The sequence below is a fragment of the Bufo bufo genome, chromosome 4 (genome assembly GCF_905171765.1).
Source record: "Bufo bufo chromosome 4, aBufBuf1.1, whole genome shotgun sequence".
In the NCBI taxonomy this organism is placed as follows: domain Eukaryota; kingdom Metazoa; phylum Chordata; class Amphibia; order Anura; family Bufonidae; genus Bufo; species Bufo bufo.
In genome coordinates this window covers 422892729-422905715 of record NC_053392.1, presented here as the reverse complement: position 1 = coordinate 422905715, position 12987 = coordinate 422892729, and the positions used below count along the sequence as shown (strand labels likewise).

Sequence of the window (12987 nt, the reverse complement as noted above, 5' to 3'; positions counted from 1 at the left end):
AGAAGGAGGACCTGTATTCTCCCTCATTTAAAAGGAGTGATGATCAGACATGTGCACTGCCACTCCATTTAATTCTGTGGGACTGCCATAGATAGCCAAGCACTTATACTCTGCTATTTTCAGTAGTCCTATAGAGTTGAATGGAGCAACAGTAAGAATGCGTGACCATCACATCACTCATCTGGAGATCATGGGGTGCCTGTTCTTATGAACAGAGGGGACTACAGAGGTTGGACCCCTGTCGATCTGATAATTATTTCCTTTCCTGTGGATAGGGCATAAGAGTTTATGAACAACCACTTCACTGATTGACTGACTGGGTTTGTTTGCCTGGATCATATTTTGTGATGCATGTAATTTCCCAAAAATTTTGAAAAAAATACCAGTAGTTAAAATCGCCCTCCAAAATGCAATTAGAGTGAATTAAGATTCGTACCAAATTTAGTTTAAAAAAAAAAAAAATAGTATATGCATGCTGCAGACTTTAACCCTTTCCTGACATCCTCCGTACATGGACAGCATGCCATGATTCTTAAAAAATGGGGACCGCTTCTGAGCCAGGTACCTACTGTTTAACACAGCAGACATCTGGTTGCCCAACCACTGTCCTCTGGGTCTTTATCTTGCCTTCCTCCATTTACCTCAATTTCACTAGTCTCCTGCTCAGTGAGTTCTAAACTTCTGTCCAGGGTGCCATCATTCAACAGATTTACTGCAGAAATTTCTAAGACTGAAAATCAGTTCCATTCCATGCTGAATCCCCCCGTGGCTCAGATCAAAAAATGTGACGGCGGGGAGCAGCCAATAGCAGGCCGCAGTGGTGACCAGCCTCAAGGGGGCTCGTCACGGCTTTGAGGGGCCCAGGCATTGGTGGCATATTTTAGATATCGGATAACCCCTTTAATTTGAATGAGGTTTGCAGAAATCCATGTACGTGCCGCCAAAACAACCCCATTAAGATTAGAACTGATTTTCAGTCACAGAAATGTATGCAACAAAGTTTGCTGCATGTGAAAAACAGTCAAACAAATAAGGCTACTTTCACACCTGCGTTCAGGTGTCCGCTCGTGAGCTCCGTTTGAAGGGGCTCACGAGCGGTCCTGAACACAGCCGTCCGGCCCCAATGCATTCTCAGTGGAGGCGGATCCACTGAGAATGCATCCGCCTTGCAGCGTTCGGGTGTCCGCCTGGCCGTGCGGAGGCGAGCGGATCCGTCCAGACTTATAATGGAACTCAATAGAGACGGATCCGCTTGAAGATGACACCATATGGCTCAATCTTCAAGCGGATCCGTTCCCCATTGACTTTCAATGTAAAGTCTGAACGGATCCGCTCAGGCTACTTTCAGACTTAGAAAATTTTCTAAGTTATAATGCAGACGGATCCGTTCTGAACGGATGCAAACGTCTGCATTATAGGAGCGGATCCGTCTGATGAAACATCAGACGGATCCGCTCCGAACGCTAGTGTGAAAGTAGCCTAAAATGACAATACTTGGCCATAAATAATAATAAATACCAATAAGAAACCCAAAAAAAGGTTTATAAACATGGAATCTCTAAAGAGATTCCCACACCATAGTGGTTTGAGCATTACATCAGAGAACACCAGACAGGGGCCTTTAAAAGAGCATAGATCTTTTGAAAGAAACCCAAAGTAGCCATTCAAAATGGTCATAGGAGCAGTCAATCCATGCAGTAATCTCCTTTTAATCTATAGATCTGATTTACCCTGGCCATCCACTGTTGTTTAGTTAATGAGTCTGTACTCATTGGATAGAATTAGCAGCTTTCCTGCAATAGAAAGATGAATTGGTAAAGAATGATTATGAGGGTGAAACGAGGGTGAATCAAATCATAAAAGAACTGTGATCTTTGACAAACGAATTGTGTACCCACACACCTGGTGAATAGTGTCCTCCACCTCCCTCCAGAAGCATCTATTCCCAACACCCTTCCACCATATATGAGAAATCGTCTCTTGCTCCACATCTCCAGTACATATCAATGACACTTCACCTTTGAGAGAAAAGTAAAGCAGGGGTCTTGTACCATCAAGGGTTTTGTATGAATTCTCCTGTGTGCATACACACCTAGAGAATCCATGAGATCTGGACAGGATCTGCTTGATCTCCAGAGCTGGAAAAGCTCTACCCAGTTCCCTCCCCCACACAGCCACAGAATGCGAACACTCAGAACCAATGAAGGAGGCCAAGGCCTTATATACACTGCTCAAAAAAATAAAGGGAACACAAAAATAACACATCGTAGATCTGAATTAATTAAATATTCTTCTGAAATACTTTGTTCTTTACATAGTTGAATGTGCTGACAACAAAATCACACCAAAAAAAAATGGAAATCCAATTTTTTAACCCATGGAGGTCTGGATTTGGAGTCACACTCAAAATTAAAGTGGAAAAACACACTACAGGCTGATCCAACTTTGATGTAATGTCCTTAAAACAAGTCAAAATGAGGCTCAGTAGTGTGTGTGGCCTCCACGTGCCTGTATGACCTCCCTACAACGCATGCTCCTGATGAGGTGGCGGACGGTCTCCTGAGGGATCTCCTCCCAGACCTGGTCTAAAGCATCTGCCAACTCCTGGACAGTCTGTGGTGCAACGTGACGTTGGTGGATAGAGTGAGACGTGATGTCCCAGATGTGCTCAATTGGATTCAGGTCTGGGGAACGGGCGGGCCAGTCCATAGCATCAATGCCTTAGTCTTGCAGGAACTGCTTACACACTCCAGCCACATGAGGTCTAGCATTGTCTTGCATTAGGAGGAACCCAGGGCCAACCGCACCAGCATATGGTCTCACAAGGGGTCTGAGGATCTCATCTTGGTACCTAATGGCAGTCAGGCTACCTCTGGCGAGCACATGGAGGGCTGTGCGGCCCTCCAAAGAAATTCCACCCCACACCATTACTAACCTAATGCCAAACCGGTCATGCTGGAGGATGTTGCAGGCAGCAGAACGTTCTCCACGGCGTCTCCAGACTCTGTCACGTCTGTCACATGTGCTCAGTGTGAACCTGCTTTCATCTGTGAAGAGCACAGGGCGCCAGTGGCGAATTTGCCAATCTTGGTGCTTTCTGGCAAATGCCAAACGTCCTGCACGGTGTTGGGCTATAAGCAGACACATGCACATTTGTGGCTTGCTGGAGGTCATTTTGCAGGGCTCTGGCAGTGCTCCTCCTGTTCCTCCTTGCACAAAGGCGGAGGTAGCGGTCCTGCTGCTGGGTTGTTGCCCTCCTACGGCCTCCTCCACGTCTCCTGATGTACTGGCCTGTCTCCTGGTAGCGCCTCCATGCTCTAGACACTACGCTGACAGACACAGCAAACCTTCTTGCCACAGCTTGCATTGATGTGCCATCCTGGATAAGCTGCACTACCTGAGCCACTTGTGTGGGTTGTAGACTCCGTCTCATGCTACCACTAGAGTGAAAGCACCGGCAGCATTCAAAAGTGACCAAAACATCAGCCAGGAAGCATAGGAACTGAGAAGTGGTCTGTGGTTACCACCTGCAGAACCACTCCTTTATTGGGGGTGTCTTGCTAATTGCCTATAATTTCCACCTGTTGTCTATCCCATTTGCACAACAGCATGTGAAATTGATTGTCACTCAGTGTTGCTTCCTAAGTGGACAGTTTGATTTCACAGAAGTGTGATTGACTTGGAGTTACATTGTGTTGTTTAAGTGTTCCCTTTATTTTTTTGAGCAGTGTATTTTGGAAACCCCTTCACGAACAGGCTAACTGTATAACATAGCCTTCTCAAACCAGGTAAGGGACTAGGAAGGAGAGTGAAGCTTCAGATATTGTTGACAAGGAAAATTGATAATAATGTAGGAGAGGGAGGTCTAAAACACCCAGAAGGCCAATCAGATCCTGTTTGGTAGGTACCTGACCATGACCTAAAATAGATAATATAAAGACATCCAGACTGTTTCAAAACTTCAGAGTCAGAAGGGTGTGGATATGCAACTAACTGAGGGAGTTATCTGGCCAGATTTAAAGGAGAGGGGAAGGAAGCAAAGAGAGGACACTCATGTTGCCTATTCCAAACGCAAAATAATCCCTTAGTTAGGGAATTAGAGATTGTTCTAAGAGATTGTGGAATCATACCCATCCATGGCATATGGTGAAATGAGGAGTCCAGAAGTAGCCGTTCAAACTCAACCACTGGGGAGCTGACAGTCGCTTTAGTGATATCTAGCCATCTACACATCTGGATAGACACAATATCTCTAGAAGTTAGGATGGCCTATGCGGCCAGACCCCTTAAGATTTATCAAGGAATGATAAGCGATTTTTAGGGCAGGGTTGCGTCCGTAAAAAGCGAGAAAACATAGTTTTGACCTTGGCGAAAAAGAAATTAGGAAGATAAATAGGAGCTATCTGCATTAAATAAAGAAACTTTGGCATGATAAAGGATGTAAGTATAGTCTTCCTACCCATCCAAGGTACATATGTGATCTTAATAGTAGATGATGTCTAGAGACTCCAGCAAGACGGGTTTGCTAGTTAAGGGAGAAATCATGACCCCCCCCCCCTAATATGTTTGTAGACCAAAGGGAGCAGAAGCTGGTATAGCAGTAACTTCATAAGATGGCAATATAATATTAAGACTGTGGATTTGGTAAAGTTAATCTTAAAGGGAACCTGTCACCTGGATTTTGTGTATAGAGCTGAGGACATGGGTTGCTAGATGGCCGCTAGCACATCCGCAATACCCAGTCCCCATAGCTCAGTTTACTTGTCCTATGTATAGAGCCGCTGATCTAATCGATTCGCCAAAATGACAAAATGTCTGGGCTCTCTAAACCACAGTGGATGCTGACGATTTACTTATTTTTCTTACAAACCCTGCTAAAGCCTTCCCACGTATACTTACCCTGTTAGACCACTTGGGAAAGCTTTTCAACTTTAAAGGGAACCTGTCACCGGGATTTTGTGCAATAGGACTCATCCCAGGTTAATTTGCATATGTATCAAATCGTTTTTTTTACACAATAAAAGCACACAGAGCTATGGGGACTGGGTAATGCGGATGTGCTAGTGGCCATCTAGCAACCCATGTCCTCAGCTCTATACCCAAAATCCCGGTGACAGATTCCCTTTAAAGTTGAAAAGCTTTCCCAAGTGGTCTAACAGGGTAAGTATACGTGGGAAGGCTTTAGCAGGGTTTGTAAGAAAAAGAAGTAAATCGTCAGCATCCACTGTGGTTTAGAGAGCCCAGACATTTTGTCATTTTGGTGAATCGATTAGATCAGCGGCTCTATACATAGGACAAGTAAACTGGGTGAAAGCAGGCAGCCCTGCGGTGTCCTTTAGCTATAAAAAAAAAGATTCTGATAAAGAGATGTTAACCTTAACTCTCGCCGACAGGTGTAAATATAATGAAAAAAAATTGAGTCTATAAATTGGGAGGGAAATTGAAAATTTATGTAGCACCTCTTTCATATATAGCCAATCAAGCCTGTCAAAGGCCTTCTCTGCATCACTGCTGAGGAGGACCAATGGAACATTATGGCATCTGGCTTAGTCTATTGCATTTAATACTCGTCGAGTTGTCCCCAACCTCTCTAGAGGGCACAAAGCCTGCCTGCTCAGTGTTGATCAAGGAGGGAAGGAGAAGCTAAACCCGATTTGCTAAGATTTTTGCACAGAGCTTCACATCACAGTTTAAAAGGGTACGTATCGTCCTTACTTTCCTTAGACAGAACCGTGATTTGCACCTCCAAAAATGTGGGGGCAGGGTGTAGTGCCTTGTTGTAAACAATGGCATAAACGTTGAAAATAACACTGATAGGAACTTTTTCGAATAAACAACTAAGAGCCCGTCAGGCCCTGACCTTTTCCCCAACAAGGTATACTGCAGGGCTTGTCTTATTGCAAATAATGTCACTGGAACTATCAAAGAGGAAAGGTTATTTGGGACGAGTGTGGGAAGGATAAAGTACTGTATGCAAGAAAGTTTGAGTGTGTGAGATCCTATCCTGCTTAGCTTGAAATGACTTGCAAAGTGAGATTGTAGAGGGAGCTATAAAAGGTTTGAAACCGCACAGCTATCTGTGCTGTTGTGGTGAGAGGCACATCCTATCCCAAGTGTAGCTTATTTATAAGGGTATTAGGTTTTGCAGTTCTCTTCTTTTTTTTATTTTTATATATATATATATATATATATATATATATATATATAATTAACGCGGACCTGTTCCCTTTATCACCGTGGGGATATATATTCTGTTTAGCATACATAGTTGGGAACGGGGTTCCAACAGATTTTGATAGCATATGGCAGAGGTCCTCTTCCCCAGCCTTTCCAAGACAGCAATCTGTGACTGTAGAGAGTCCAATTGCTTATTTCTAGGCTTTTTTTAGGCCTAGATGCCAAGGCTATAAACTCACCTTGAATAAACAAGCCTCCCAAATCAAAGGGAAGGGAACCTCTGCCGTATCATTGGTCTGAAAATAAGAGTACATTTTGAATGGAAGTATTTCAAGACCTCCCCTTTCCCTAAAAGGGTTTGGTTCAATTTACAAAAATACCCTCTTCTATTAGCAACCTATAAAATAGAGGGATTGCACTTTACTGCACCCTTCTGAACTTTGCTCTACTCAATAACATGTGGCTTGTACCTCAAACAGCAGTTAAGCTACAGAAGATGTATTTTAACCTCTTATGGACACGGCAACTTTTGTCTAGGATTTTTTATTTTTTTTTGTTAAATTCCCCCACTCAGAGGGACCAATGAAGAAATCTATATTTACCTGCTCGTGAGGCTTCTTGTGTTGTCTTCACAGGACTTCTGGTCCCTTTCTGTAAACTTCCTGCACAGATGAGAGCACATGTGCCACTGCAGCCCATGACTGGCTTAAGTGGTGATATGTTACAAAGCGACAAATAACATTTTTTTTTTTTTTTTTAAGGACATTAGAAGGCTCAAATGTGTGACGACTTTTAGAAGGATCAAAAGTGTGAAGACTTTTTATTTAGGGACCACTTCTGAAATAACTTTTAAAACAACTGTATATTATAAAACGTATATTAGAAAATTTGAACCCCTCAAAGCATTCATAAAGATATATAGAAAGTTTATTAACCCTTTAGGGGCTTCACAGAAGTTAAAGGCTATGTACATCTTTGGAGGCAATTTTTTTAAATTATTGCATTATACTTACTTTGAGCTAAAATAATTTTTTCAATTGGTCTTTATTAACAATATGGAATCCTTTTCTCGCCCATATTCATTGGGGGACACAGGAACCGTGGGTATAGTTATGTCCTCTAGGAGGCGTTGACACTAGTAAAAGCTGTTAGCGCCTCCCCTGGCAGCTATACCCTCTCCAGCCTGGAGAGAGAGCTTCAGTTTTTTCTAGTGTCAATAGAAGGCAAGACCTCCCTGAAGATTTTTTTATTTTAGTTTATTTTTTTCTCTTCTTTTAGATGGGAAACAGTGGTCGCCTCGCCTCCCTGTTCTCCCGAGGGAGCACGCCAGCGTTGATCTGCCACGCTGCCCCCTCCCCCACAAGAAGACAAGGTGGACCAGGGCAGCCCAGCTCCCCTTCATCCTGCCATCCAAGGGGTCACCTAGGTCCGACAAAGAGAAGACCCTCCCGCCACACCAGACTCCTGCCACTTCGGTGCCAGCTGCTGAGGAGGTGACCCTAATGGAGAAGGTGACCTTATGGGCCCACTTAGGGAGGGTGAAGTGAAGATGAGGAAGATAAGGTGAGTAAACGGGACTAGGTGAGTATGTTTAACCCCTCTCCCTCCCTTTCTTCCTTCCTATTTGGCCAAGCACCAGTGGGTGAAGTCAGACATGACAGTGATACACTGCTGTCCTCAAGACGAGATGAAATACGAGTCTTCACTGTTTGACCTTATCATTTTGTATCTATTACAGCTCTCCCCCTCCCTCCTTGGCCAGACACCGGGCTTCATTACCCTGCCTGCGAAACATAGCCCAGCTTCCCCTGTTGGCATTCCCTTCCCTCCCCCTCTGTGCCGACGGTACATGGGCGCATAGGGGGTTAATGGCCATGTCTCCCACAGGCGCTGTTATACACAGCGGGCGACCATGTGCACCGCTGTGGTCCGAATGCAGGGAGGGGAGCGGAGGAGGCTTTCTGCTCCCCAGCGCCATAATCCACCCTTGGGAGCGGGCACCAGCGCGCTGCTCCCGAAGGCTAAACGCCAACACTGGTCCGGGCACCCATATATTTAGGCCCCGCCTAAACTCCGGCCCGCGCAACGTTCTCCCGGCCGGTGTGTGCAAGCGGGCGCATTTCCCTGGCACTACAGACCCTTCTGTGCTCCAGCAGTACATCCCAGTTGGCCGTGTCTGGCAGCCTTCACATAACTTTAGGCCCCAGCTTTGCGGTCTACTAGCCCGCAACATTCATCCCCGGGGAGGGGGGCGGTCTGGCGCGAATTCTTCCCGCCTTGCTTTCCCCTCCCCCAGTAGCTCACAGAGCCCCGCCCTCGGTCCTCAGGCAGTTAACCCTTCCTGGTCAGCCATCTCTTGAGGCTGGCACAGGATTCTATGGTTTTTCTATCTGCAGGGCTTTAATGTTGAGGAATTTAACTCCTCTGCCTTTTGAGGCTGGGCATCCCAGTTTTTTATTAAAAAAAAAAGTCCATTCGGGTCCTCCCCCCTCAGTGCTCCTCACCGCAGGACCGCCCTGTCTGTTTCAGACTGGGCCCGTGTCCTATCAAGGACAGAGGAGGACCCTTCAGTTTCCCAATCCACCCTTCGGGGTCGGGCTGGTTGGTAGAGCGTTGCCTGCGCAGTCCAATGGTGGTTCTCTGGACCTTTCCATTCACCCTCCGGGGCCGTTTGGTTGCCAGGCGCTGCCTGTGCAATCCAATGGTGGACATCCAGACCTCGCAATAACCCTCCGGGGTCGTTTGGTTGATAAGCACCACCCGCGCAATCCAATGGTGGACATTCAGACCTTCCCAATCACCCTCCGGGGTCGTTTGGTTGATAAGCACCACCTGCGCAATCCAATGGTGGATCTCCGGACCTTCCCAATCACCCTCCTGGGTCGTTTGTTGGATAAGCACCGCCTGCGCAATCCAAAGATGGATCTCCGAACCTTCCCAATCCACTCTACGGGGTCGTTTGGTTGTTAAAGCACTGCCTGTGCAACCCAATGGAGGACCTCTGAAAGTTCCCAGTCCACCCTCCGTGGTCGTTTGGTTGATGTAGTACCGCCTGCGCAATCCAGTGAGTGAACCTCTAGAAGTTCCCATTCCACCCCAGAGTAGTTTGGTTGATAAATCCCACCGTCGCAGCCTCCAACTGCCATGGGCCAGTTCTTGAGAGGTAGAATTGCACATAGCGGGCCAGAGCAGAATATATTCCTCCTCGGTCACCTCCGCACCCCCACCCTTCTTCCCTAGGGTCACGCTCAGACGCACCCACGTTCGGTCCGAGGAGGGGGGGGATCAGTGGTTCGTTTTCTGCTGGGATTTCGGTGCAATCCTCCAAGGTTGCGTCCAAGGTAGACGGCAGTATTCGTCATATGCATTACCCCCTTCCTTAGGTGGAGTATTTGCACTACTGCTGGATGCAGTACTTGCCTTAGACATTACCTCCCACCAGCGGAATTGCTTTTACACTAGGGACAATACTTGCCGTACGCATTAGCCTCTTCCATAGGTGGAGTTATGGCATTATCAACGGTTTCAGTGTTTACCGTATACATTATCCCCTTATGTTGGTGGAGTAATGGCACTCCCACCAGGTATAGGACTCTCCATTTGCCTTACCCCTTCCGTAAGTGGCGTATTCTCTCTACCATTGGACTCCGTTCCTGCTGTAGGCATTAATGCATTGCCATCCTTCATGGTGGAGTACTTGCACTACCACTGGGTGCAGTGCTTGCCGTAGGCATTACCCCCTTCCATTGGTGGGATAATTACACTACCGTTGGACTCTGTTCTGACTGTCGCGCTACCCCTTCCTTCAGCGGAGTATTGCCACTGGGTGCTCTTTCATCAGTTGCATGGCCATCACTATGCTTCCGGTTACATTGCCCCCTTCCACTAGTGATCCACTAACGTGGGGAATGAGTACACATCTTGGATGCTGCACTTCAACTACGCCACGGCTCTAGATGCCTTACCTTCTTCTACAAGTGGGGCGTAGCGAGTATCCATACACGCTGGTGCCCTGTACTCTTCATCTAGTGGTATATGGGTGCCGCCAGTGGATACTGTGGCTGTTTCCACGTTGTATCTTTTTCTTCGGTGCTGGTTTGGGGCATGAACATGACAACCTCTCTCCTCTCAGAGGGTTACCCAGCAACACTTGTGTGTCCTAGTGTCCCCCAGCTTCATGGTCCTCCGCCATTCCAGTATGTTTCCTCAACAATATGTAGTGCGTACACCATGGCACATAATATTGTGATTACGTTCCAAGAGTCGAGTGTTGCACTGACTCTATATTCTCTGTCCACCTTTCCTGATGTGGAAAGTGGTTATGCTGGCACTCTGGTTTAGCTACAGTAGCATGTTCTCCTCCGCAGGTGCAGATATTACGCTAGTCCTAGCTTTCGTGGTCTCTGCAGTGGGGCAGCCCTCCTCAAGTAGGGGTTCTACCCTGACACTGGCTTGGCGGTTGTTACTGTTCAACACCCTTACCAGGTGGAGTGTTTAAGATTAGCCCTACTTCCCTGGGGCAGTATGTTACCATGGCTTCTACTGGATATCCTCAAGCCTCCCCCTCAGTTTTGGGTGGCGGGGCATGCCGCGGCTCCTACGGTACGAGGATCCTGGCGTAGCCATAGCATACTCTGGACATCAACCACCAAGGGGGAACACGCAGCTCTATGGTGATGCAGGAATCTGCCCAGATCTTACGGTGGGCGGAGACCCATGTACTGGAAATTTCAGCAATCTACATCCCGGGTGTGGAGAACTGGACTGCGGACTTCCTCAGCAGGACGACGATAGATTCGGGCGAGTGGTCCCTGCACCCGGAGGTGTTCGAGGCGATCTGGCTGCGTTGGGGTCGCCCCGACGTGGACTTGATGGCCTCAAGGCTCTATCGGAAACTTCCCACCTTCCTCTCCTGAACAAGGAATCCGGAATCTTGCGGCATGGACGCCCAGATCTCCCCTTGGAAGGGTTCTCCCTCCTTTACGTCTTTTCCCCCTTCCCACTAAGGGTTCTATGGAAAAGCAGGAGGGCATTCCAACGATCCTTGTCACCCTGTATTGGCCACATCGCGCGTGGTACGCTGACCTTGTTCTCCTTCTAGGAGACGTCCCTTGGTCACTACCTCTCAGAGACGACCTTCTTTCACAGGGACCAGTCTTCCATCAGCATTTAAGGTCTCTTTGTTTGACGGCGTGGCCATTGAAACCGCCATTCCGACGCGAAGAGGTTTTTCGGCGGATGTCATCCGCACTATGATTCAGGCCAGGAAGCCTGCATCGTCCAGGATCTATTACAGAACCTGGAGGTCCTTCCAGGGTTTCTGTGAAAGCCAGAACATCCCCCCACTTCGTTTTTCTCTCCCTACAGTCCTGTCCTTTCTTCGAACAGGGTTGGACCTTGGTTCTTTGAAGGGTCAGGTGTCGGCATTTCTATCCTTTTCCAGCGCCCTCTGGCCCCCTTGGGACCTGTAAGGACTTTTCTCTAGGGAGTGGCACATACAGTTCCTTCGTACCGTCCTCCTTTACCGCCTTGGAATCTGAATTTAGTCCTCTCAGCGCTCCAGGCTTCCCCATTTGAGCCCTTACGGGTTACTTCTCTCCGACTTACCGTCCTCCTTTACCGCCTTGGAATCTGAATTTAGTCCTCTCAGCGCTCCAGGCTTCCCCATTTGAGCCTTTACGGGTTACTTCTCTCCGACTTACCGTCCTCCTTTACTGCCTTGGAATCAGAATTTAGCCCTCTCAGCGCTCCAGGCTTCCCCCTCTCCGACTCCTGTCCTGGAAGGTAGTTTTTCTGGTCCCTATCACTTCCATCAGACGGATGTCCGAGTTGGTGGCGCTCTCTTACAGAGAACCCTTCCGGGTTATTCATAGGGACAAAGTGGTTCTCCGGCCTGTCCCTTCATTTCTTCGGAAGGTGTGCTCTGACTTCCATTTTAATAAGGAAATTGTCCTTCCCTCACTGTGTCCATTTCCTTCTCACCCTAAGGAAAAGGAGTTACACCATTTGGACATTGTCAGAGCTCTGAGGATTTATTGAGCAGCCTCCGGTCCCATCTGCCGTAAAGGCCCCCTTTTTGTCATTCCGGAGGGTCCTCGCAAGGAATTGGCAGCCTTCAAGGTGGCAATCGCACGTTGGATTCGGGCTGCAATTGCTGAAGCATACTGCGCCCGGGGCAGGGTTTCGACCTTAGGTGTCACGGCTCACTCCACCAGAGCGGTGGGCGCATCTTGGGCTCGGAGGAATCGCGCTTCGGCTGCACAGTTGTGTAAGCGGCTACTGGTCCTCCTTACACACATTCACAAAATTTTACCAGGTGCATTCTTATGCATCGGCGGACGCTGCCTTGGGCCGCATGGTCTTGCAGGCGGCAGTTTCTTAGATGCCGGCAGAGACGCTTGCTTCCATGGGTCTGTGGTTTTTCCCTCCCTGTCGACTGCTTTTGGACGTCCCACGGTTCCTGTGTCTCCCAATGAATATAGGCGAGAAAATTAGATTTTGTATAACTTACCAGTAAAATCTCTTTCTCGCTCTTCATTGGGGGACACAGCACCCACCCAGTATTGTTGTTCGACCACAGTTGTGGCAATTGCTGGTTTAAACCCCGTTGGGTCTTTTGGCATGGTTGGTATTCCATGTTTTTTCTTTGGTTGGCTTGCTTCTCCTACTGCTTGTACACAAACTGAAGCTCTCTCTCCAGGCTGGAGGGGGTATAGCTGCCAGGGGAGTAGCTAACAGCTTTTACTAGTGTCAACGCCTCCTAGAGGACATGGCTATATCCACGGTTCCTGTGTCCCCCAATGAAGAGCG

General features: G+C 47.7%; 1 protein-coding gene across 1 annotated transcript in view; it reads left to right on the top strand.

Annotated features, from left to right (window-relative positions):
* Positions 1–12987, top strand: part of NUP133 (nucleoporin 133) — a 301419-nt gene that overhangs the window by 251074 nt on the left and 37358 nt on the right. The gene's annotated exons all lie outside the window — the stretch shown is intronic.